Source organism: Patagioenas fasciata, chromosome 1 (assembly GCF_037038585.1).
Source record: "Patagioenas fasciata isolate bPatFas1 chromosome 1, bPatFas1.hap1, whole genome shotgun sequence".
NCBI lineage: Eukaryota > Metazoa > Chordata > Aves > Columbiformes > Columbidae > Patagioenas > Patagioenas fasciata.
In genome coordinates this window covers 184,361,386-184,385,380 of record NC_092520.1, presented here as the reverse complement: position 1 = coordinate 184,385,380, position 23,995 = coordinate 184,361,386, and the positions used below count along the sequence as shown (strand labels likewise).

Below are 23,995 nucleotides of genomic sequence, written 5' to 3'. Positions count from 1 at the left end.
CAGACCTGGGGAGGAGGAGATTATCAGGAGTTTGATGAGGCACATTTTGTATTTTTTACTTGGTCTCTAGGAGACGTAAGGGTTTGAGTCTTTGACAGTTCTCTGCTAATGATTTCAAACTTATTGGGCAGTGGCAGAAGAATTCAGCAGCTATCTTACTGAAGAAAATCATAGTCTGATTAGAAGGTAAAGATCTAAATTAGGAATTTACATCACAGGTGGCTGCAGCGTGGTCACTGCTCTTACCTGCTCTGCTTGGCCTGGCGGATGCCTGGCCAGCGCACACCTCCAAGCCAGGTACAGCTCAACTTGCTGCTTGCCTGACCCGGGGCTGCTTGGCACGGGATGAGTGTCGGCTGGGGGAGGCCTGGACGCTGAGACCCTTGCAGTGACACAGCGAGGAGGGGAAGAACAGGGCACAGAACATAAACCCATAGGAAAAAGGGTTCATTATTTCCACCTTTCAAAGAATAAATAATTTGGTTTTGCTTGTGAGACTTCTTTGTTTCCAGACTTCAGAGCCTCTAGCTACAGAAGATGACAGAAAATATGGCTTTAAATATTAGACATCTGGCTGAAGACGAGATCGTCCAGTAATGATCTGCCTCAGCATTGCATTAAGCTACACTTCGTATTGGAATTAAAATAACAGACTTCAGGTAATGCTCAAATGCATTCTAGTACAGATCTTGAAATAGTTTCAAATACTATATTTTTGAGATTTTGTTTATCCAAATACATCAAGGAAATACCTGTCTTTCCAGTTATGGCAGTACAGTATGGGCTAAGAGTATTCTTTTGGCAGCAGTATCAATTTCTGTAGCTTCTAGCACTTGTGTTTGCTCCATCCGTGCACGTGTCATCCAATGGAACCTTTTCATGGTATTCAGAGATCAGCAATACATGGGAACCACTTGCCTTCTACATAGAGCAGCCAGGTCTTGCAGAGAAAGATCACCCCTCTCCATTTCTTCCATTTTTCTTTAACTTTTCTATCACTAATTTCTTTGATTTTGTCATTTTAACGTCCTTCTTATTTCCAATACCAGAAGGATAGAAAGCATGAAAGTCCATATGAATGGGAAGTAAAAAATAATGTTTGCATCTCAAACAGAAGTAGCACTATCTTTTATTTTTTGGCAGGCTAACACGTTTTTCTTTAACCTGGATGCCAATTAACCAAGTCCGCTCTAAAGGATGTCTTAAAAACACGCGTGAAAATTGCTCCCTTCACCTTAGCTGATCTTTACTGTGGTCTGTTCTCTTCATTAATATGGATGACACTGGAAAGTATGCCAATTTTAGTTCCTCAAAACACTGAGAATACTCATGATTTGGCAGGTAGCTTGTGCAGGCAGCATTTAGCAAGCATTGATGAGTGGGTTTTACTGGTCTGTATTTAAAGAGTTTAATAGTCTCTTTAAAACCTCATGCCTTTGCTCTTTAGTGTGTTGTCACAGCCACTATCTTCTTCACAAAAAGATATGAAATAGTTTCTCCCAAAGGAGGCAGCAGAAAGACCACAGTGCCTTCTGATTCCTAGAGGGATCTGTTTCCAAGGATTTGAACTTACTTGCTGCCCTCTACTCACAGCAGATCACAGTGTAGCAATACAGCCTTGCTGCATTTTACTATTAGGCTTGATCAGCACTATGGAGTTGTGCCAGAGCCGCATGTCATCTTGGAGAGAAAAGAATCAGACACTGCCCAGCCCAAAGTGTTAGCAAGTGTTAGCAAGTGTCCTGTGGGAAAGTGGAATTATCACCCTGGCAAAAAAATGTCTGTCACACGGGCTCTGCACGCACCAGGAGGAGACGTTCGACAGGCTGGCAGCAGAGGCACCACACTGAGGTCTGGTTCCCATCAGGACGTTCACCCCTGTGACAGGGTTGCGCATCTGCAACGGCAGCCATGCGTGTGCCCTTCAGTGTACCTGCCCTGGACATTACTGATGGACAAGTGCAGAAAGGAGAAACTTAAAGACCTGCTTGACTTCTCCCTCTTTCCCCATCCTACTGCACATCCAGTGCTGGAAATGGTTTTCAGAGGGAACTCTTCTCTCCAACCACATGAACCAGCAGCATTTGTAGCAGACTTTATCTCTTTCTATATTAGATAAACAGGACAGGCAAATCACTCTCCTAAATGCACCTGCCCAATGTCCATGAAGCAGGTATAGCTCTAAATGGTAGCTGTCTCATGCTGGTAAGTCACACCCCAGCTGTGTAGTGACAACAGGCAAGATCAGATGTTGGTAAAAAGGCACATCTAAACTGAGAATATAGAGATGTTGACTAGGCATCATCCCCTCTATATGGTTGTCACAGTGTCACCTCCATCTTGCAGTTATTTGAGACCTGCTGAAAGCAGAACATAGCAAAATGTTTCTGTGGCACTGGGATAGTCCAACACCAGCCCTCCTGAGCTCCATCAGCTGCTCAGCTCCAGGCAAATGCAGGATGCAGGTTGTCGCTGCTGGTCCAGTGGCTCCTGGCCGGCAGGTGCCACAGTCAGCAGAGGCAGATGGCACCAAGGGGTCGTTACCCGCTGCAGGACAGTGTTTAAGCCTTCAGGAAGTACCCGGTTGCTGTGACCCTAGGGCTGTGGGGGGCACACAAGTGAGTGGGGTGGCTGTCTCCAGAGCACCAAGCCTTTGAATTCTCCTCCTACCCCAACAGAAGGAGAGAAGCAAATACCTTCTGGGATTAAGACGTGTGTCGTGTGAATGGGGAGGATTTCATCCCCCAGCTGAACAGGCAGCACTCTCTTTGCTGGCAAGCGCTGAAATGAGGAGGTTTTGGGAGTGCACAGCGCTGGCAGTTCAGACTCTTGTGCCAGTAACCAAACTAGCTGCATGGTGACATTCATTTCTGATACTCACAGGGAGAAAGGTAGAAAAGCACGAGGCTCCCAGAGACACCCAACCTGAAGGATTTATCCTGCCTATATGGCCCCCTGTGAAGAGCTGCTCTGCAGTGCCTGCAGCACAGTAGCACTCACGAGACAGAATCACAGAATGGCTGGGGTTGGAAAGGACCTCTGGAGATCATCTAGTCCAACCCACCTGCTAAAGCTGGTTCACCTAGAACAGATCACACAGGAATGTGCCCAGGTGGGCTTTGAATGTCTCTGGAGAAGGAGACTCCACAACCTCTCTGGGCAGCCTGTTCCAGTGCTCTGACACCCTCAAAGTAAAGAAGTTTCTCCTCATATTCGGACGCAACCTCCTGTGCTTCAATCTGTGCCCATTGCCCCTCATCCTATTGCTGGGTACCACTGAAAGGAGTCTGGTCCCATCCTCTAGATGCAGTGATTGATTTGTACTGGTGGAGTCAGCTAAAACCTTCTACTATGCCCAACAGGACCACTGTAGACAAGCAGCCCATCAGGCACTGTCCCCGGCTTCCCCAGGATGGGTTTCGGAGGGCACAGCCCTGAGCCAGGGTCCCTTGCAAGCCCTTGGCAGCGGAGGTGCCTGTGCCTGGCACTACCCACTGCATGGGGTTTTAGTTTTCTATTCAAAATCTTCAGGATTGCTGTAGGTTATGTAAAAGCCCAGTTCCTACTACCTGTGTCTGCAACTCAAAGTGAGATGCAGACATGCACAGGGGTTTAGGGCAAGGCTGTGTGTGATGAGGCCTTTGGTCATCCACCTGTTCTCCTTCATCATTGAATCACCGACATTCGCCTTGTGGGTCCCTGTTTAGCCAATAGTATTAATGAAATCATAAATGGTTTTCTCTGCTCTTTTGACAAGCCCAGGAACGTTTTAGCTATAAATGCTGAGACGCATCAGTCAGAGCTTCTCTATGATAGCAGTTAATTACCGATCTTAATTTAACTGTAATGCACAGCAGGCTTCCTATGGATTGACCTATAGGTCAAAGAGCTGTCCAAAATCAACCTGGTCTCCACCAAGCCCCTCTGCACCTGCCCTGTCAGAGCACCACAGTACCATGGCAGGACAAGGCCAGGATGATGTCTCCTCTGGTAGCAGATCCCAAGACCCTTCAGTCCCTGATTTGATCTCCAGTAAAAAGTAGGTGATGAAATGGTACGAAAGGGTCTATAGGGGGTGGGTGTACTTATATATGTGGGCCTTGTGCAAGTAGGTTAAAGCATGCTGTGGGATTGTAACAGAATCCGACAAAAAATTATACCTTAAGCAAAAAAATACACAGAGATGAGCTCTGCATTTTTTTGTGGCAGCTTTTATATATAGACAGTTTAAACTTTGTGCTCCCAGAGCCAAGAAAGAACATGCAGAATGACTCGACTGTGTTCTCTGTCATTAACCTATGGCACTGACTTTTCTGTTATGTTGCGGATGTGAGGATTTAGACAGTACTACAGGAGAAGAGGGGAAAACAATTCTGTTTAAACAAGCGAGGAATCAATAATTCAAATTCTCAAGACTGAGCCAAACATGCTAATACAAATGACCTAGAAAATAGCAGAAATTTTCACTGTTAGTAACTACTTGTTGGCATATAGCACAATAACCCTCTCCTTTGGGGTTTATTAATTCCAGGATGCAGGAAAACAGAATATTTTTATATAGAAACAGCATAATTGCTGACTTGGTCTTTTTTTAATCAGTACTGAGCAAGTTAAAAGCTTTCACTCTGTCAGGAAAACAGGTTCACAGAGGGCATGAACTTAGTTAACAGTTTATTTCCCTACCTGGCTTCTTCCAGAACATCCTTGCTGAGAAGTGATAACCTGGTAGCTTCTGGCTAGTGTTGTCCCTGTGCTCAGCCCTCCAGCAAAACTAAATTGTTATAAAATAGGTATTTCCAAGATCAAAAATACTTAGCTTCTCTGTCTTTCCTCCTTTCTTTGTCTTTCTTTTTCTCTCACTTTCTCCCTTTCTCTCTCTCCCTCTTTTTCTTTCTTTTATCTTCCTTTTCTCAAAAGAAAAACAGAACTACAAACTTGAGCATGGGTAATACAAAGCCATCAGCAAAGAACATCATCCCTGGTCAACCTCTGAAGCAAAGCAAAGTTCCTTAAGATCTAGCTATGTATTCAAGAGATTTTGCAAGCACTCAATTTCCCAGACATTTCTGATACAAGAAAGAGGTAAAACCAGTGTGACTTTTATTTTTGTCAAGCACTGCATAGGCTTCTTCCAAAAGCTCTGAATCAGATTTGTAGGATCAAGGATATATTCCAGTGATTTAAAAAGTCTTGGCATCAGAGTCATGGATGTCCTAATGGATTTGAAGCCATGTGCTCTGAAAATGAAACAAAAACATATGTGTTGCGCATTACCTGGTGACTAACACATAATTTCTCATCTAATTTCATAATGTAACTGATAGATTGTGGGATACCAGCATTTATTCCAACATACAGCTTAGCAGAATGGGGGGGAATACATAAATTAAGCTCTACATTGGATGACAGGGCATTTTCATTGATGAGTGATTTACTTGCCATAGCCAATTTTGCTCCACCCCACCTCGGGTGCCTCCATTCCCAACCCCATGGATGGGAAGCCAGCCAGGCACTCTTCAATGAGCCGTCCAGCCCTGAGACAGGCTGGTCACTCTCACCTATGCTGAGCTCATTGCTGAAACTCAGGAGGATTCATGTGGATACTTGTTTACCTTGTGTGAGTACAAAGGGAAGCTGATGGGGGGGTAACTGCCTAAGAATGGTGGCGAACATGGAGTTCTCTGCAGCAAGATCTTCAAATGCTGGAAAATTTAGATTAATCATGAGTGAAATACTTGAACCTTGTTATACCACAAGTATAAAACCCTGTGGGACATCTGCTCAAGAGAAATTGAATTTCTGCCACCCTAAGCACAAGTGAAATTCAGGGCAACTGAAGTGAAGGAGTTAGCACTGTGAAATGTGCCACTGGAGAAATAACAAGCAGAGAAGTAAAAAGATTATTTCTAATGATATCGTTAAAATCAAAGTGTTGTTGACAGTATTAGCTTCTCAGGAATTAATGAACTAGAACGTACTGTGAGAATAATTGCATGTAAACTACAATAATATTGATGTTATGCCAGAAGCTGTGATGTCTATCGAGAATTAATTTACAAAATCAAAACTCAAAGGAAGTCAGCTTCATTTATGACCTTTAGAAAATGCAAGTAAACACAGAATGCAAAAAATCTCATGAGAAAGCACACTTGTAAAACTATAATGTAAAACCTTGCACCTAGAATATCCTTTTCTAAAATCACAAATATATGATCAGTATTTGAAGCATTTCTCTTCTCATGTTTATTTCTAGGAAGTTGCATGATTTCCAGATTCTTGGTCTAATAACTATTAATTTTTCATCGGGCTAGTGTTCTCTGCTGATTTCTTAGGATAAACATGAAAAAAACAAGTTATATCCTTCTGTAGCTCTTCCTCTCATGAGCAGATCAGCCACAAGTGCATCAACAAAGGAGAGAAATAAGTACCAGTGCAGGCCCTGCCCCAAAAATGCCGCAGCAGGGCTGGTCTCCAGGCCTCCACAGTCCTGCCCTGCCTGTCCATGGGCCCTGCAGAGCCAGGCCCATGTCCCATACCATCTCCACCCCAACCCTGTTCCATTCCCATGCAGGTGGCCAATGCCTGGCTGGTGCTGTCCCCAGTGCCCCCAGCTGCCCCATTCTCTGTGTACCCTGTGGGTCTCTAGCCTTACCATGGTATGGCATTGCCAGTGATATCTCCTGTATCAGTGCCAGAAACTATTCGAGGCATTCAAGCTATTAATGAGGCAAAGCGGCTGAATTTGGCTGATTTGCCATAGAGAGCCTTCAAAAACTGTGTGGTTCTGAAATCAAGGAAAATGTACACTGGGTAATAGCATCGTTGTGCCTCACATATAACAGTGACACAGTGTGGCAGATTGAGTGGATCCATGAAAACAAGATCTGTGTATTGGGTTTTTTTTTAATCGTCCATGGATTTAACCGAGCAAGAGGTTTTTAAAGAACAGGGGTGAAAGAAAATGATGTCTCAGAATTGCCATCTCTCAGCAAATTCTGTGGACCTGTTCAGCAAACATGCTCTATTTCCTCTGAAGGTTTCACCTCTTTTCTTGAGCCAGTCTCTACTGGGAATGATCAAAGGAGAAAATGTAGAGTGAGTGAGCCATTCCCAGTCCAGAAAGGACTTTTCCTTGCAGTGGGTTATAGCTGGTTGGGAAGGGATCCAGGGATCTCCTGGGGGTGTCAAGCCAGGAGGGGCACAGCACCCCTGCCCCAGGGCTCGAGGCGAAAGCAGACAGACAGGATTGCTGTACTAAGCCTCAACAAATGTGTAGCTGCTCTTGTGATCATGGACAAAAAGCTCTCAAGTCCACTATGTCTGCAAACTTCACATCCACTGTGTGTTTATGTGTTTACTGCCAGTGGAGCTAGGAACAGCATAAGAAAGCAATAAGAAATATTTCTGAAAGCTTCTGTTCCCTTCTGCATCGAAACTAGTAAAGACTGCTATGAAGACTGCAGAGCTGCAAAATGTCAGTGGAAAGCGGAGAAGGAGTACATCCTATAGTAAGTGAATGCAATGAGAGAGTGTGTCTGAGCTTCGTGAATTCACTGGTGAGCAGCAAGGGTGGAATAGGTCATGGAGCAGAGGACTTTAAATGAACAAGACTAAATAATTCACGAGGCTTAGATACAGTTTGTAAACATTAGGAGAAGTGGATGAATAAAAGCTGTCACTATTGGTACCAACAGCTATCAGTTGTGGTACAACTGCAAGCAAAATATAGATAATGCAAATGCGCACTTGATTAAGGACATGTGAAAAAGCATTATGGTGATTTGTGAAGATACCCGTTAAAGTATCCATCTGTTTGGGATTTCACTTCCTTTGGCTTGTAACAGGAAGCCTTCATTAATTTCCTTTATAAAGTATGTGTTCAACAAGAAATTAAAAGTAATTCACATTAAGAAAAATTAAAAGAAGCAATATATGTAGAATGAAGATGTTTGAAAAAAATCCTTCAATTATGAATGCTAATGTTTCTGTCCATTAAGCATCAAAAATTAATTTTCTGGAATGGATGTATTAAAATTACCTTTCATTACAAGCTGATGACTGCCAGATGTTAACAAACTATTCGTAAATGCTTATCATTAGGTATAATAATGACTAAGCTCACAAAGCATTTTGTGCTTCTGTGCCTGTACACCACAGCATGGAGAGCAGTGGCTTTATGCTCTTTTCTAAACGATAATGCGTGATGTAAAAAGCAGTTGCTCTCTACCACACAATAAGAGGAAAAAAACGCTCACTTCAGCCCAGAGTATTGTAAGAGCTGCCATGGGTCCTTTTCACCACATGTTGTGGTCACTGTTCCACCTCCAGGTATTTTCATTTCTTGGCTAGGGCTGCATCCACTGTTTACTTAGCCAATGCCCACATGCTAGGTCAACTGTCGAAAATAACCTTTGTAATGATTTGGCTGAAGAGAAAAAAGAGTTAAACCACACATTTTTGTGTTCTTTTCACCATATTATCCATTAAAAAAACTTCTACAGAAGGACTACACAAGACCTGATCCTGCCTGGAGGCATTTGTGGCAGGTGCTGACTATAATGGCTGATAACACTCCTGGGAAGATTGCTTCTGGAGGATGCCTACAGCAGAGGTATAGACAAATTACTTTCCTCTCTAAAATATTTATTTTCTAAATATTATGTTATTTTTATGTATTTTCTTCTTTCTTTTGTTTGTTACAGCAATGTCTCAAACTATGCCCTCCCAGCACTTGCTGGGTAACTTTATAAGCCACAAAGGAGTTCCTCAATTTTCTTTTTCGCAGCACTGCACTCCTCAACGGTACAGAGAGATAGGAGGTAGATAACCTGAACTAACTTCCCTCCAGTAATGTGTGTTACGGGAGCTCATTTCTCAGATCCCCATCTATTTAACATTGCACTGACCTCAGTAGAGCAGGCTTTCATTCAGGCTTGACTAAACCTAGCCAACAGCCAAGGGAGTTGTGATCCTGGCTGAAATCTCACACAACCTGATGTGCAGGGCTGGGGGAGGCCTTTGTCCTCCCAGGCAGAACTGTGATTTGCTGTGTAATTCTTCTGTGCCTCCCTGTCTACAGTTTTGTAGGAATGAAGGGGCTACGACTGCACAACAGGGAACAAGACAAGACTGAAGCGTCAAGGTCCAATTGCTATGGGGAAAAAACAGGATAGTTTTGGCATCTGTTCATACAGGTAGGGACGGGCACAGCTTTCCTGGGAAAGGTCTGCATCCCCCATGCTGGGAACTCTTCCTCGCAGGCAGCAGCTCCATGGGGCTGTGCCAGCAAAAGAGCCAAAAAGTGGAATCTACGCTTTCAGCAGGAGGAGCAATAAGCACTATGCTCTGCCTTCTCCGTACTGAAGCTGCTACCCTCACAACTTCTGCACCAGAGACAGCTCTGCACATCCACAAGGACACTGATCTCAGGGAACAACTTCCACCAGCTCAAAATCTCCTTATCTGGGCAGTTCAGTTCCTTTCAGTTGTGCTCAGAGATCTTTGCTTCTCTCATGTATGATTTATGAGATTTAGCCGCTACACATTGTTATGGAAAGCATTAAAGCACGTATGGAAAAATCTGATTTTCTATACCACTTTGATTGGTTTACAATGTCTTAGATCAGCTGAGTGTGAATTTTAGCTGGAGGAATTTGTTAAACCACTGAATTAATTTCAATACTATTTTCTGTTTACTTCTATCCTGCCATGTGAAATTTATCTTGTTATTCTTTCTTTGGATGAAGTACAACTGGCTGAGCTTAGCATGTATGCTAAAGACCTGAACAACTTGACTGACTTGTTTAAATCCAATCCTCAAAGTCTAAAACTCTCAACAGTCTAAAAACATCACTCTTCCTCCAGAGAAATACAGGAAAGTAACAGCAAAATGTGGAGGTATCTGCCCATGGATACACCCTTTGCACAGCCCACTGGGATTAACTCAGTGCTGCTCGGGTTCCCCAGTCTCTCTGGGAAGACGGGCAGCAGGATCTGAGCAACAGCTCAGAGCAACAGCTCTGGCCACTGAATGCCAAGCTGCCCCACGTGCCACCCTCATGCGGTAACTGTAGACAAGAGGAATATATGACTTTTCCTCTGACCTAGCTAGTAAATGTCTCGCAATCTGTCACAAGAGTAAGTGTGGTTTAGTGGTTTTATTATTTTTTTTTCTGTAATTGCCCTGGGGAGTTTCAGATCGCAGCTGTAGCTCCATGGGGGACTCAGGAGGGCACTGACCAGATCATTGCTGTTGCATGAGGACTTCAGTAGTGATGAACATCAGTCTTTCCTCTTGGAAATTCAGCAGCACCTGCAGGAAATCAAAGGGAGGGCAACAGGTGCTCACAGTGAAAAAGAGACAGCAAGTGGAGAGACCCAGCTTTTGGGCACTGCTGGGCTGCCATGGAGAGACTGGTGCTGCCCAGAAGTGGCTGCTCCCCTCCCATGGGGCACAGAAGGTGCATTGCTCTGGCCCAGACTAAGGAAAGTGTTACCTTCCCTGTGTGATCCTTTCCCTCCTCCATGTCCTTTCTCTAATTTCCCCCATAGTGTAATTCCCTGGTACCTAATTGAATGTGCGGGATTGAATTAGCGGTCCAGACAAGTGATGGATGGGAAAAAAACTTCCCAGCTGAGAAAGGAGCTGCCAGGAGATGAAGTCCTTGTGAAAAGGCAGTGCTTTCCCCAGCCAGAAACGCTTCTCTCTAGCTAGGCAGGCTTGTCCTTCATACCTCCATTCGGGGTTACCTGAGCTGAAAGCCATCTTTCCCAGCCATGACATGGCGGGGACCCAGGAATTTGAACTTGAATAAAGCCTTGAAGTGGCTCATTAGCTTGTGGAGTGACGTCAGAAACCTTCTACTTCTGCCTGCTGACAGAAATCAGACACCTACTGACTGAAGTAACAGCTGAGCAATGTTTTTTTGAAGATATCAGTGGCGCCTAACTGGTGGGATCAGGCACCTACATACCTTTGAGGTACTCGGCCAAGGAGATTAAGTGACTTGCCCACGGTCACACAGGAAATCTATGACAGAGCCAAGAACAGAAACCAACTTTTAAATGACTTAACCACAGGATAATAATTCTTCCATGTATTAAATTATTAATTCTGATGCTTGTCAGGAAGCCTGAGGCACAGGATGGGTGCTTATTAATTGGAGCCAGACACATAAACATGCACATTGATTTATGTATTCATATATTTAAAACTGGATGAAAGAAATATCTAGTATCTCATTTTGGATCTTACTTCAGTTGCTCTCCTCCTGGTTTACATAGAGTTGAGGATGCACTGGAAAATGACCAGTTTTCTCCCATAAATGGAACATTTGCTTATGGGTCTATACACGTAGTAGGATTCATTAGAAGTTGGGAAGGTTGGTTTCACTGTGTATCATCCCAGTCCATCTTTCAGATTTAGACATTGTTGTCACACATTCCTGGCCAGGGCTTGTTTCTTCATTACGCCAATGTGGCAACAGTGTGCTTTCGCTATTCTGGGTTGAGCTCAATCTCTTGTAACATAATACCTGCAGTTCTTTCATTATTTTTTGTTGCCTTGAGAAACAAAAAATAAAATACCCATAGAAGATGGAGGACAGTGACAGTCCAAGGTTTAGGCACTGAACTGGGACACCTGTGTTAGGAAATGAGCCTCCCTCTTCTCCTTTCAGAGTCAGTGGACGAGGGTAACTTCTCTGGGGGTGACTCAGAGAGGAGGCTCAGTTACAGGCTCTGACTGGCCCCTGGGGCAGACGCTCTGTCTGCAATGACTATCAAGGGAGGCAAGGCTGGCAAATGCAGGTATTTAGGCATTTAAATGTATGTGCTCTGAATACATTCCTCACACCCTGCACACCTCCTGCCTATGCTTGAGGTACAGTGGTGAGGACCATGTAACTACTGGATTTTTATTAGGTGATGTACTCTGAACCAGTACATAGATAGAAGAGGGATAAGCCAGCAAGATTAAACTCAGCTGTAATGATGCTAATGTGAATAACCACAGGTACCTTCCAGTTCTGGTGACAAGAACAGGAGGATGGTCAAGACCTTTGCGATGTCTAACCAGAACCTTCCCCATCGACTCCCAGCAAGTGAACTGAATAGAAGTCATACGAAGGGCAGGGGAAGGTGGTGGTAGAAGGGTCAGTGCTCAGTCAGGAAGTTTTATGGAAAGCAAACCCCAGGAGTGGTGGGACCAGAAGAATTCACAGCTTAGTCTACAGTGAATGTAAAACTCTGTCAGCAGCATTTAACTGTGTTATGTACACCCCATCTGCTCCAGCAATGTACCTAACCACATGGAGAACGTTCTACCAGCCACCAGGACTTGTACATGGTCCCTACATCAGTCACTGATCTTAAAATACCCTGGGGCAAAATATTTGGGGGTTAGGTTATATTTTCATCAGACTATATTAATCAGATAAGTAGGTTTTGTAAGCCAGGTTGGTGAATTTAACTTATGTAACATGGTAACCAGCTTCATATCTGGGTATTTCTTATTAGCGTTTTACAACGGTGCAGGAGCACTTCACTATGTGTTGCATATTTCACCCTGCAACAATTCAGTCATGTAAGAAATTCATATTATTACTCCTCATAGATAAGGGCCTGAAAGACTTCAATGAAACTTAATAATAGCATGTGAGTAATTGCTAAAAGTTAGAGATTGTTCACTGTTCTTCTTCCCTATACAGAAGGCTAAGCTATGAAAAAATACCTCCTATGTACTCATAGCATATAGTATCTCTTCCTTCTGCAGCTTACCAACAAAATGAAACCACTTGGTAGTTAGGCATTTGGATTATTTGAGTAACACTATGTGCTTTAGCATAGCAAACACAAACATGATATACTGAAGAACTGAGTAATGTGTAAACACAGTGACAAGTAACATCAAATAGTGACTGAGAAAAATGCATTTAATCAGCTTGCCCATTCAAAGTCACTGTAATCTTGCCTTTTCTGTGTCTCTCTCTCTTATTGGAGTTTGTATTATATATAGTCACAATCAAAGAATAATGCTGTTGGTCTCAGTGGAATTTACTGCGTGCTTGGCCCTTCTGAAATCTGGGCTATTTATGCAGTACCGTAGCTTCTGATTTCTCTCGTAGATGTATCATCATCTGGCTGTTCTTGACACTAGTGGGTGTTTTCAGACAACAAATATGCTTATAGATACCTAATCTTAGTTTTGGGTATCTGATCAGACACATTTGGGTGCTAGCTAGGCAGGTGTCTTTAAAAATCTTTTTTTCTTCAGTAAGTTTTCCCTATTTCTCAAGCAGACTAAGTCCTGCACCTAGGTGTTAAGCCCAGATGAGGTGATATATAGCAGTGTGCAATCTGCAGGGCCTTATGCGTAGAGGCAGCCTCCCTACAACCTTCACTTTTGGAGGAGTTTCTAAGTGAGTTCTTTGGAAATGTGAGGAGGGAAAAGGCTTGGATTAGGGAACTTTTTTGGAAGGTGAACAGCACAGCTGTCAATGGGGAACCTGGAGGCCAGTTTCAGGAATGAGATGTCCATGAAAGACAGGGCGTGGAAAAGCACAAGGTGGTGGTCCTGGTTCAAGGATTTAGCAGTGGGACAGCAGGAGGCTGAGGAAGCAGAGAAGTGGTAAATGACCATCAGGGAAGGGCATGGGCAAAGTTGTCCTTTCCGGAGTAACTTTAGTGTTGTTCAAGACCTTGAATGTCTAACTACACCTTCTCTCAATCTAATAATGAAATAATTGCATTCTGGGATATCCCCATGTTAAACCAATTTGTCCCATTCATCAACCAATTCATCCTCATCAATGTGGTCTAAGAGGAGCTCATGGTTCAAGCTAGATGGGCTCAGCATAGCCAAGTCTCTTTAGCCAGGCCCATATACATGGGCACTGATAAACCTGTCTGTCTCATTTCCCGCAGGTTGGCCAGACATAAACCAGGCACAGGCTGAGAGCTCTCCCCGCAGCCGGCTCTCGGAGTGAGCACACTGCCATGCTAACACAGCCCTGCAGCACCAGCCTATGGCTTCATGTTGGGCGATCTTGGATCGCAGAGTTCACATCTGCCCACCCTGCTGGGTAGGCAAACCTTTCATGTCCTGATGCTGCGGTATGTCCCTTCGGAAAAGCCATTCCAAATGCTCGATGACTACACACTTGTTTTTAAATACCTCTCTCTTTTCCTGATCTAGTTGTAAAGTGCTTTGGGTCTTCTGTGTGTGTATGTCCAGGTTTTTTCTTTCCTTCTTCTGTTTCTTGTGTTCCCCCTATAAGCATCAGCTCTCTGTGTTTATCCTTGCTTGGCTGCTGCCCAAAACACTGCTGTCAAAACACATCTGTAGAATAAGTGGTGAGTTTTTTAAAGGAATGTAAACAGCCAATAAATTGTTATGGGTTTTGCCCACAGAATCCATGCAGCTTTGATTGTTGGTACTTGTTTTGTTTTATTTAATTTGTTGTTGGAAATGTCTTGGGTTTATTTGTTTTTGCCAGATAACTGTTGTGAGCCCCACAGAATGAGTATGACAATGCGAGAGGCTGTTTTGGGTTACTTTGGGCAAAACTTCAGGGCTGCCAAGAAAGTCCTGAGGGCAGCAAACAGGTCAAGGCAGGCTGACTTCTCTTGGCTTCCATATAGGTGCCCACAGAAGTGTCAGCAGACTCAGGCATGTGGATCAGCTAAGAAATCTTGTGGCTTCTTCCACATGGATTTCCATAAACTTGAGGAAGCCTGCTACTAAGGGCTGTGTTACTGACAGAGAGAATATGTTGACTAAACAAAGGGTGCCAGATAAGGAAAAAAATCCTTAAACCCTGCCAGTGGTCCCTACTGCAAAATGCTGATTGCAGATTCCCAGTGAGGAGAGGAGCAGAAGGTAGAGAGGGTAGCAGAGGGGACCTGTAGGGACTTTGGCCACAACCTGCTACTTAATCCAAGGGAGTATTTTGTGCAGCTCCAGCTGTCACAAGTTCATTTGCCATCCAGAAATACACCAAGACAAGTCTATGATCTCTTTCTTTATGATCTGTACGATTTTTAAACTGTAAGAGATGCATTAAGGGCTGCACACTGTGGCATGGTAACATGACCAAAACTTTGCACTGGGCTTGTGCCACAAGCTGTCCACACTAAATTACATGACTGCTGGAGCTGCAACTATAAATGTTGTGGTCACCTGGGCTGGAAAGTCAGAAAAGCGGCTGAAGGCTAACCATGTCATTCACAGTGTGGCAGTGGCTTCAGAAAATGCCTCATTAATCACAGTGGTGTGAAGGCTGGGCTGGACTTTGATGCTGCTACTATGACTCACAGCATACTACCAGGTCCACGCTGAGGCCCCTCCACCTATGCAGAGTAATCCAAAGAACCTTCATATATTCTTTATGATACATACCTGCTTGGCTACTTGAAAACTACTTCTGCATAAGAATCAAATGAGAACCATATCTGTGGGAAACTGCTCTCTTCTCTCTTAATAACTCTGCTTGTAGGGCCTGGATAACTGATGACTATGGAGAACGGGGTGGTGGTATGTCTTTTCTCAGAGACACTTAGGGTAGGACTGGGAATATGTGCCCACAGAGAACACTTGATTAGAAAACTATGGTAAGAATCTTGCTCTGCTCTAACTACAGCCATAGCCTTCTAGGACAAGAGCCAATTTCTTAAATTTCTGTTGACAAGTTGAGGACATTTAGGTGTGTAATTGAGTGCTTTGGGTAACTTGCTGAAATAGAAGGGAAGTGGGGAAAAGACCCCTCCAGAACATGCCCAAAGGTCAAATTTCTGCCACTCCTAACTCTGCTATGTGTTTCCTTTTCCTTACTGGATGAGTACCTGGGGAACATGGAAAATAGGGGAGGCATGTTTGAGGCTCTCTGTCACTGCCCTGCTATAGATCCTTCTTCTCCACCTGACGAGAAATAATGATGTGTTAGGAATATGTTTGTTTCCAACCAGTTGTTGACATCAGTTTGGTTATTTTGTTTGTGCTGGTGCCTAAGGGCAAGACAAAGATTGCAACACATGAAGCAGATAGCTAAAACAGACAGTGACTAAAGAAAGAGGTATCTGCAGGAAAATCTAGACCACCTAATTAAGACCTTTAGATTTCCTACTCAAATATTTCTGCCTTCAAACATCGATCCAAAAAGCTTTATAAGTCAGGCAGAGATCAGGACAGAACAAACCATTAGAACATGATAGGCATAGGTGTACACCTGAATGTCCACCACCCTTTGGTCCTGTCACACTTACTTCAAGGTTCTGTTCAGTTCCTATATCCACAGAACATGGAGACCTTCATGTGCATGACAGGGATAATGGTCTTCTACAGGGGGAGAAATTCTGAGGCTGCTTCCATGATGGTGATGCCAGTTTACTCCTCAGACAGGATCTGAGCTGTAGCCTTTCTTAAAAGGAACTTCTGGACAATCCCTGCCTTCAAAGGGATTATAATTCCTGTCTTTAACCACCAACCACTAAAACATTCCCAAAAGGAGGCCTGGGGAAAGGACATAGGGAGGGAAAGAGCAGGTAAAATGGAGCTCGATCCCATAGCTAGGGACCTTGAGGGTGGGGGGCAGCCTGCTGTCCCTTGGCTGCCCTCCAGCTGAGGGGCAGGCAGTGGGACTCCTCTCGGAGGAATCTCCTTCCATCATCGAGGAGAGTGCAGGCACCCAGCTGGCAGTGGACACAGTTTCGTAGCTCTTTTCTGACGGAGCTGCACATGAAGGAACTGGCAGTGAGAGCCCACGTCTCCTGGCCCACAGCTTGAAGCGGTAATTCCAGCGCAGAAGGAGCTGCTCATCACACGTGGCCAGTGCCAAGTCTATTTCCTAGTCCACCAGAGAGCTCCCCAACAGGGACCTGTGCTCTCCTCCACACCCAGCCAAGCCCAGATCATTGAGAAATTTTCCATGCAACCAGAGCACCTGCACAGCTGCACGATCCCTCCTGGGACGCGGATTTGCCTGGATTGGGTCTGACACAGAGGCCAGGCCAGGACAGAGGTGAGTCTGACAAAGAGAGCGGCCGTAAGGGGTGTCTCTGGCTGTGCTGTCCCTTTTGTCCCTAAGGAACAACTGCGGTGTCCTGGGATGAACTCTGAACAGTTTCTGATCTCTGGGTGCAGATGGGCTATCAGAAATCTTCTTGCGGGGAATAACATCACTCATGTGGGATTTGTGGGGCCACAGGGTATCTTGCTTTTCTCCTTATCAGGGCAGAAGGGAGAGGGGGGTGTGGAGCAACAGGTTCTGTGTGGCAGGAGAAATGTTTCACAGAATATCACCTGCTGCAGGGTCGTTGTGGGGGCTTCAGGACAAGGCTAAGCAGGCAGAGGCTGCAGGTCTGTGGTGCTTCCTGTGGGATGAAATGGTGTCCTATGTAGGCTTGAGCATGTCACTGGCCTTTGGGGTGCCCTGTGCCCCCCTGGTACTACCACCAGCTCTGGACCAGGCACTACAGCTCATGGGAGGCACCACAGCAACTGCACCGTGCACCGCTTCCCTGTTAATACAATCTGAAAAGACATGTTTCAGCTTTTAGGCTGCAAAACTTATCAGAACTATGTTTTTCCAGTCCAACATTTGAGTACCTGGAGCTTCTGTCTCAAAGTGATGGCTCTCTCAAATGGGTGGTGTGCATGTCAAATGCCCTAAGCGAGAAGGAAGAGAGAGCTTAAAAAAAACCCCAGATATAATTAAATGTATCAGTGCAATGTATTTAGTGTTCTGCATTATTTAGTAGTGAAAGATGACAGTCTGCATGGAAAGATGTCAGAGAGGGCACAGGACTGATAAAGCAGTCTGCCTCATCCAGCAGTACGTCAAGTGGTTAAAATAAGTTGAAAAAAAAAAAAAAGAAAAAAAAAAAGAAACACAGTGGATTTGATAATAAGTTTAAACAGTAGCAGCTATCTAACAACTTCCCCTCCTGGGATCCAACCCACCTGGAAATAGAAATACTCTGAAATAATCACTGGTTTATTTAGTCTGCACCTGGGTGGTGTGTTCAGGTGCAGATCTGGTTCCGATGTCTTTCGAACTTGGGTGTCACTGTTTTTCTCCCTACACACTTCAGTAAGAGTCCTACCAAAAATTATATGAAACCCTGCACAGACTAATGCACACGAGGTTTTATATTTGCTTCAGGAATATCATTGCCTTACTCTTGATTACTTGCCCTGGTAGGGTTGGGCCCACAGGCATTACAGCAATGCAGTTTATTCAGGCAAATGGACTCCTTCAGATGTATTTATGAGGACCATTCATCTTAAAAGAATTTTCAAGTATTTTCAGTGCCAGGTTTAGTTTCCAGTTGGTCATATGAAAAAAGTGATAACCCCTAATTTTTCTGAGCCATTCCTCATTTTCATTCTTGTGATTTCCAGATCTGTCTATAAAATGATACTTGTTACTGTGATTTATGGCTTTAGGTGAACAATATGCTGTATGTGGTGTTAATTGCCCTGGATGGAATCCAGAGGCATTAAAAGGCTCATCTTCCCTACTCTGTGCTAATGAGCTTTGATTTCTAACCTGTCAGCAGGGATTCTTTATTAGAGCATCATATTTGTGATTCTCCACAGTAGCTTGAGTGTCAACAGTGTCATCCAAGCATCCTCTGTTCCCTCCTCCCCAATATAGTTTTGACACATGAGAAAAATTGGTTTGTGCTGAGACTTGGCTTGGGCAGTGTCTGAATGCATGGGGTGAGCAGTAAGGGTATAATGGGAATAAATACAGGAGTGGCTACTGAAAGAGGAACAGCTTTGGAAAAAGATATATACCTTATAATGGTACTCCCAATAAGAAAATGAGATACTAAGTATCTTTTTGGAGTAGATGGAGTCATTTTATCTACAGGTTTGAGCAGGTGGTGAGAAATCCAGAGCTCCTAATGCCTAATAATAGCTCTGAAGGACTTTTCCTTCTTTGGTTTTATGGTAGTCAGTTAATCTCCTCACTTAGATTTCCCATTTCCCAAATATAGCAAAATGCTTCTCATTTCTCTCAGATAAGAACAGGTTAATTGGTTAATGTCCACAGAAGAGACATAAAAGACGAAGCTAAATACAGTCTTTCCTAAGAAGTCTGGATTTTCTTGTTAGCTACAAAAAAAAACCAGCTTAGACTTCCGATCAGTTTTGGCATTACCTCACAGAAGTCTATCTAATGTTTGACAGTATTTCTATCAAACATTTATATCAAAAGCAAAACAAGTGCATATACTCTCTGAGAAGAAACTATAACTTTAAATTCATATGTCAGTGTGGCAACATTTCAAAATGATACGCAGAGAGGACATGTAGGAAAGAAAATATAGCAAATGTAAATTCAGCTGTGAAGTGTTTCTTACAATATGCACTCTATATCATTAAATGCAGTATGTTCTGCTGCAGATTTAACTGGAAAAACAGGAAGAAATTATACGAATAATCAAGGCAGCTGCATCACTGTTACATCTGGTTCTTTATGTTGTAGTTGATATAGAACTTTAGGACCTTTTTTTTAATTATCGGGTCAATCTGGCAAGTCTTTCCCATTTTTTGAAAGCCCAAATGTTTATGTTTTCTACACACCGTCATATTTGTAGTTATAGTGTTGTCTTGATATAGTTTTGTATTTAATTGCCATGTTTGTTTTGAAATAAAACCAACCTGTCTGCACTTAATAACATAAACAATTAAATATTCTGAGCAAGATTCTCACTGTGCCAGTTGAGTGTCCTCAGAAGATTTTTTTTTTAAATTCCTTTATATGTTGCTTTTAATTACATTCCTTTCCCAAGCAATTATATCCTTACAATAGGCCCCGTTCCTGCAAGCTATCCTGGCACAGAAGCAGAGAGTTAAAGGCAGAAGAGTGTTGGGAAGGACTGCCAGGGAAAAAAGGCATAGCCTTTCAGTCAGAACAGAGAAATGCCAGGAAAGCTGTAAGTCTTGTAAAGGTTTCTCTCTGGTAAAAAAGCCAAAGGAAAAATCAAATAGTTTTGGAGGCACGAGGAAGCAGCAGGCTATAGTTATCCACCTGGACAACACTGGGAGTTGGCAGGAGGATCTCCTGGAGGACAAGAAGGAGGTATGAAGTACAGGAAGGGTCTTCTTTTTTGGGAATAAAAAAGTATAGCGTGCCAGGAGCTGGGCCCCCTGAATTCCTCTTGTTGCACCAGCGGGTGAGAGCTTGTCTGTGACCCGAGGCGAGAGGAGCAAAGGCAACACGGTGCCCCCAGGGGAGACTCTGGGAGAGGAGCTGTGATGTGCAAGAACAGCCAGCACGCATCCCCAGCTGCCAGGCCATGAACCAGAGAGGAAGAAAAGCTGGTAGGGAAAAGTCCATCTCTTGTTACCTAGAGTTTTTCTTAGAAAAAAAAAAGAAAACTGCTGAAAGAATACATTTCCCATCAACACAGTTAAAATGCCTGTTACAGTTAGATTGGGAAGGGCATTTGCACCAGCTTTCACCAACTGCAGAATTAAATTGTGCAAAGAGCAAGGCCTGTTCCATGCCAGGACTAAAAGCATTAGGGATCTTTGCAGGACTTTTCAGGTTGCAAGAGCTGGGAGAGAGACACAACTGCAGCTACAGAGGACAACTGCCAATACTGATTGATTACCAGCTAACACAGATTATTAACTTCTGTTATCCCACTGACTGGAGCCAAGAAGCCAAACATGGACAGCTTTAAAACTATAAATTTTAGCATTAGGACTGTCACAATTTACTGACCATCTACTTACATAAGTCAAATAACTTCAGCATACCTTTCCTGCACTGGTCTCATTTCTCCAGCCCAGACTGAAAACACCTTTGGTGATAAAACCGTGCTTCTTACTTCATATTTGAAAGTGTCTAAATTTTAGCTATTTGACCTTGTTATACCTTCTAAAATGAAAGGGGTTTTATTGTCTTTGTTTGATTTTCAGGCAGCCTTACAGGTCTAAGCATGATGAGATTTAATTAAAAAAAACACACGGTTCATTTTTTCAGATGTTTTCTCTCTAGCAATCAGAACTAGACAGCAATATCTGGTGGAGGGTTGTTTCTCTTTTAATCCAAGCGGCATTTCTGACATGACGGCATGATTCCAGGAGGCCAGGCAATGGCAGTTGACTATGAAAATTATGGTGGTTTAAAGAAGTACATTATTTTTAAAGATTCTCCCTTATTCCTGCCTTCCAGCTGGAGTTTCTACTTAGTTAGACCTTGGCAACCTAAAGAGTTAATTTCACATTCTGCACAAATGCAGTGGTGGAATCAAGATCAGCCTCCCATTAGGAATGCATGATTATTTGCCTGGTGATGATGACCCTTAAATCCTTGACTTGGTTGTTGATTTCCAAAATGCAGTTGCTCTTCTATAACAGTAACCTACCTTCTCAATGTCAAGGTTAATGACATTACATTAACTGTATTCAAGTGCATATTGTTCAAATTAACTCAGCTTATCAGCCAATCCAGATTGCTCCCATGTGTCACCTCTTTATTTAACAGCTAGCAGTCGTAATTGATTTTTTTATATTTTTTTTTAAAGCAAAGCTACCTTGTAAGCTTGGCTGAATGTGTATGTGAGAGAACACAAGGAAGGAAATTATGCAAATTCTAATTCTTTCTCAAATTCCTCCTTTGACTTTTAACAGATGAAAAATATTTTTTACCAGGTGAGATGGTGTTGTCTTTAAGGAAATAATTCTTGGAGGACTTCTTTGGGATAATTTGGCCACTTCTTAATCAAGTTTTTCAAGGAGTGCAGCCAGTGTTATGATCTCCACCTCAGGTCTAGTGTCTACAAGGTAAAAAAGAAACAGAAATGAGCTGTGTTTTCTCCTTCTGCAGTGGTTTGCTTCCCACAAAGTGGTTCCCAATCATGTCGCTTCAGTGAAGATACTGACGTTTGGCAGCTTTTGACTTCTTCAAGGACTCAGTGCATCTGCTAGAGGAAAGATGATTACCAACAGTACGTGCAGAGCTGCCGTACAATATTAGAAAAGAGGAAACAAATTTCATTTCTCTTATTTGCTTACTATGAGAAAGGAAAGCTGTAGCACATGAGTGTGTACATGGGGTCTTCTGTGCAATCCAGCCCTGAAAACTGGGGCAATTGCACTTCTTTCTTATCCCAAGGTGCCGGAGATCTCGGGCCCCCATTCTGGCAGCAGGTTGTGAGGGCCGAGGCTATTTTTGTAGTAAAAACTGCTTTTCTGGAGCCCTGAACACAAACTGAAGAGACAGAGGAGAACTTTCCTTATGACAAAATGGTTTACAGAAAGAATGTGAAGTCTGTCTTTTCCAGAAGTTCCACTGCAGTATCAACAGAAGAATACATTGTTTCTTCCTTGTGATACAATAATACATCTTTAAACCAAATTTCTTGAGTGGGCATAGATGAAGAATTTATGTATCTATATTATGCAATTGTAGTATGTATGTATCTACCAAAAAGCATGCTCTTTAACTGGTTTCCCCATTCATTTTACCCTTCATCATTGCTATTAGATATATGTGCTGTTTGCAATAACGAAGAGGAAAGCAGCTGAGTCATTGTACCCAGTGGGTTTGTACTGCTGCAAGCTCAAAAATGAAGATAATAAAAGTGCAGTTATACTGCATAGAAGCAGCAGAAGCATGAAAGCCAGTATACAACAAAAATAAGACAGTGATAAGTAATTCAGGAAGTAAGGTAAGCTTCTGTGTCAAATAATGTATTTAGCATAATCTTAAAGAATCCAGAGCAGGGAAAATGAAAGTCCACCTGCATCCACTTGTAAATGAATTATTTTCGTGATCTGCTGAATACAGACGTCCATTAGCCACATAAAAAATCAGGATGGGAGATCTTAGGTCTATAGCCTTTACACTGTGAAGTAGTTGAGATTTTTAATTTTCCTCATTTGACTATGATTCCCAGACTGAAAAATTTTCCCCTGGTAAATAATTCAGGTTCTCTTCCTGTGACTGCAACACAAGCCTGCTTTTCTACCTGCCTGCACTTATGTGTACAGTACAGTATGCAAAAGAGTGCCCAAATGAAAAGATTTATTAAAATTATTGCTATGAGAAACTTAAAATGCTGTGGGTACCAATTTTTTCTTGTAAATGTCCTTCCACGACTTCATTTTGAAGGTTCTTTTCTTTCAATACAAGTCATCCATGAGCCTACACAAGAGATGCTAACTGGCACTCTGCTCCTGGTTACCTGGTGTTATTCAGAGAGAAAACAAGTGCACCCTCAGGATGGGGACCCTGGGAAAGGATGTTTGGCAGTGGAGGTGCAGGGGGTTGCATGTTGCTTTGTGGAGCGGTGACATGTCTTTAGCCAGCCCCAGGAGGGCTCTCCAGGGTGGGTGCTCACAGCTCCCCTGGCCATGCCTCCACTCCCCCGCTCTCACACGAGGACTGAGGGGATGGAAGGTGCTGCCAAGGGGACATGGTGGGTGCAAGAGCGGCAGCCTCTGCATCAAACCGGAAAAACACTTGAAATTTCTCAGTAGAGGTGATCAGTGACACATGTAGGAACTCTTTCCAAGCACCTGCTAGAGAACAAGGGGAGATGAATGGACAGTACAAGTCTTGAGCATGTCTTTTTACTACAAATGAACCTTTCACTTAATGCTCGCAAAATTGCAAGGTATAGGTCGATACCTGACAACCTGTGAACAAGAGGCATCTTTCCAAAGCGCCACATGGAGAGATCAGCTTTCTTTACTGTAAAAAAACAAAAGACAACTCCAAGCCCACATTCTAGTGCCTTCTCCTTGTGGACAGTCCTGCAGGCCATAAATCTTCTCTAGCAGGCAGAAGTGGTGCAGAAGGACAACACCGTGCAATGGGGAGCAATGGGCAACTGGGATGTGGAAGTAGCAGCAGCAAGCTCCAGAGGAGTCATGGTAGGGGCAGCAGTGTTGCAGGCTGGATAGTAGGTGATGGAGCAGCAGCAGACCATTGGTTTGGTGTTGTCAAGTGTCTGGGTTGAACTGAATCTGTGGAAA

The 23,995-nt window shown here is 43.4% G+C and overlaps 1 long non-coding RNA gene across 1 annotated transcript in view; it reads right to left on the bottom strand.

Moving 5' to 3' along the window:
- Positions 1-10,158: 10,158 nt before the first annotated feature.
- Positions 10,159-23,995, bottom strand: part of LOC139827084 (uncharacterized) — a 38,197-nt gene continuing 24,360 nt past the window's right edge. The window contains exons 2-4 of the long non-coding RNA XR_011737276.1: positions 21,665-21,792; positions 10,974-11,029; positions 10,159-10,312 (exon numbers count right to left, since the gene is read on the bottom strand). This is a non-coding gene — a long non-coding RNA (uncharacterized lncRNA). The remainder of the gene's footprint in view (positions 10,313-10,973; positions 11,030-21,664; positions 21,793-23,995) is intronic.